Source organism: Frankliniella occidentalis, unplaced genomic scaffold (assembly GCF_000697945.3).
Source record: "Frankliniella occidentalis isolate FOCC.00 unplaced genomic scaffold, Focc_3.1 Scaffold187, whole genome shotgun sequence".
In the NCBI taxonomy this organism is placed as follows: Eukaryota; Metazoa; Arthropoda; class Insecta; order Thysanoptera; family Thripidae; genus Frankliniella; species Frankliniella occidentalis.
Window position 1 is genome coordinate 377023 of NW_026267313.1, and position 2428 is coordinate 379450.

Genomic DNA, 2428 nt, shown 5'->3' on the forward strand with positions numbered 1-2428 from the left:
AGGTTACGATGGGCTTCACTGTGTAAGTTACGATGATCGGTCTTGCTCACCATATGCACCGCGTATCTTACCGCGTAACTTGCAGTGCTGCAGTTCTCACTGTAACATGAGGTGAGTTTCGATAGCTTTCCAACAGCGTCCCTTTCCTCCAACTCTTCTGGTACCTCTACCCTGTACCCTTCGCGTCCCCATTCTTTCCTCCCTCCAGCCTACCTTCCTCCCCCCCTCCCGCTACACGCCCTCATGCACAGCTCTCCCGGAGAGCGCCTTGTCGAGGTCGGGTAGGCAGCCGGACGCCCCGCGCGCGCACCTGTTGAGCGCGTTGCCTATGCTGCTCTCTCCAGGCGCTCCGGGTCACAGCAGGAGCGTCCGTACACCCGCACCGGTGCCATCTCTCCCTCCCTGTGTGCGTTCGTGCGCGCGCACGTGTGTGTGTGCGTGTGTGTCTGTGTCTGTGGAAGGAATCAGGCGGAGATGAGTACATTCGCAACACGCTAAGCATTAAAAATAGCGTTTGTATTTTTACGACCCCGCCCCCCTCTTCCCGCCCACCCGTTCCCCTGCTTCCCCGCAATGAGGGATGACTTACTTTATGTTTACTCGCTGGTCGCGTTGAGGAGCGCCAAAGCTCGCAGCACACTCATCGCACTCGTATTTGGTGGCTGTTCAGCGCGGAAAAAATGTTAATCTGTAATTTTTTCCTACACTTTATTGCTAAAAACTCAGATTACGTGATTGCGTGATATTTGTACTTCACGGTGTAAAATATCCTCGTGCAACCTTTTTGTAATTTACAAATTTAAAAATCTGTTGTATATTTACGACAGCCCATTCTTGCTCGTCGTCAATGAATTTCAAGTCGACACATACATAGTACTTGTAACTACACAAATTTTGAATTGTAAATTTACGATTTACGACACCCTTCATGAAAGGTTTTCCAGTAAAACCTGCAACTATTTTTTGTGGGTTTTGTAGATTTGTTTTGTACTGCGTGAATCGTTTGCGTACGCGTGTTCTTTTTCTGCCGTCGTTGACACTGTTTTGACGTTGGTGCTCGCGGAATGTGCAGCCAATCAACCCCAGGGTCCCCTGTGCTCGCTGCCAGGTGGTGAACGAGCTCGCAGGACGATAACGAAGAAAACGTGTTCTCGGTAGAAGGGGTGGCGCGGCTCGTTGCAGATGTGGCTTACTCTGTGAAGCTCAGTTTACACCCTCCCCAACTAACTGTGAAAAAAAATGTCGTTAGTTTATGGAAAGAAAATTCTTCAAGACTTGCCATCTGTAAAAAGCTTTGCGAAGAACTATTCTTTGCATTGCAAAGAATTTTCAAGCGTTGTAAAATGCTTTGCATTGCACACTAAATACTTCGCATTGCGAACTAATTCTTCGCACCTTACGAAGAAAATCGTTCGTAACGCTGCGAAGAATTAGTTCGTAACCTTGCAAACCATTTCTTCGCAACTTACGAAGAAAATAGTTTGCAATGCAAAGAAAATAGTTTGCAATGAAAACTTCCTTACAATGCTTCAAAATTCTTTGCAAGAAGTTTGCTGTACGCACACTAGTTCTACGGTTGACTTCTGTAACTATACAAAACTTAAATATTGTGATTGGGCGAATACAAAAATTCTGAACCTTTTTGCATAACTTTACAACAGTGGTCATAACTTTCTAAGATATGCTATACAATAACTTGGGTTTTTAGTGCACTCAAACTTCAAGTAGTTGAGTACATTTAGGCTGAATGAAATGTGATTGATAACAGTTTTATGATGTCTTTCGGGGTGTAGTTTCTTAATAATGTTTCTTTTTTACTTGTTTTTTTTCCCATTTTCGTAGCAGGAGCAGGTCTGATTTCGGAAGGCCCTGACCCTGCTCTCGTATTTTTGTGGGGAGGGCCTGCGGAGGGGTAAGAGAGGTGCGGGAGGGCGGGGGCAAGGACAGTGAGGAGGAGGAGGGGGAGGGGAGAGGTGTTGAGCCGACCCACTTGTTTCACTGCTAAAAAGACGTGCGCCAGATCCGCTGCTGCCTTGGCAGCCCTTTGTTGTTGTGAAAAAAGTGCTCTTTTCATTTGGAATTTACTGACAGCTGGTAACATCGATCGTCTCTTCCCCGTACGCTGATATTGCAAAACTAGATCACGGGGTCGTCTATTAAAATTGACAAAATCTCACGACGATTTCGGCCGGACGTTAGGTTTCTTCTGGGATATTGGTGGAGTGTCGGTGTGAGTGTGGACGTGTGTATGTGATGTGATTACGGGGGATGACATATTGAGCGTCGTCGCGGTCGGGCGCCTCTGTCGTGTCCACACCGCCGCAGGCCTGGCCGGCCGCAGGTGCCAGCGACGACGCGGTGGTACCATGGAGTTAAGCTAGACTTAGGGAGACGCAAGGTTTGGCGCACCGATCCCTATTAAAACACT